We start from the raw sequence: 708 nt of genomic DNA, 5'->3' as shown, positions 1-708 counted from the left end.
ATAACACAAAAATATTTACCCACACATACCCACAATCCCATCATTCCACCCAATTCATTTTTTACTATCATTTAATACCCAATCCATGTTTGCATTCTCACAATATGTTTGTGTTGGTCTCAAACAGGAATGCATTGTCTATATGTGTTTCCTTCATGCTCTGGCATTTGGGCCTTGATCTTAGAGATGGCCTTTCATAGGACTACCTATTCCATTGGGAGCAAACAACTTCACTGTGGACAGGTCTTTACTATAAATCCAGAGTGCCTACTCCTACCTCTTTTATCAAATCCATATATTGTATCACCATTCCCTCCGCCCTAAGCTATTCCACTCAGAGCCTGCCAAGATTACTCAAACTATCCTATCCTAAAATTAGTGTGCCTACCTTCCCTTGCTCATTCCTTCTCACAAAATTCCTAATAAAGATTTTGAGTTTTGCTGTCTCTACATCTGCTTTCAAAGAAACCTGAGTGCTTCCTCAACATGGCTTTGTATGGCAAACTGAACCTGTTTCTAGGAACTGGACAATAAACTTCATGATAATCATTTCTATGTCTGTGTAGTGCCATGCCTGATTAACGCATATCCCAAGTGCATTTTTTATTTTAAAATTTGTTTGAGGGGCCCAGGAGATGGCTCAGTAGAATAAGCGCTTCCCCGGCAAGTGCAAGGGTCTGAGTTCAATCCCTGGTTCCATAAATAAAT

The sequence above is a fragment of the Octodon degus genome, unplaced genomic scaffold (genome assembly GCF_000260255.1).
Source record: "Octodon degus isolate 3935 unplaced genomic scaffold, OctDeg1.0 scaffold00083, whole genome shotgun sequence".
Classification (NCBI taxonomy): Eukaryota; Metazoa; Chordata; class Mammalia; order Rodentia; family Octodontidae; genus Octodon; species Octodon degus.
This window is presented reverse-complemented; position numbering follows the sequence as displayed.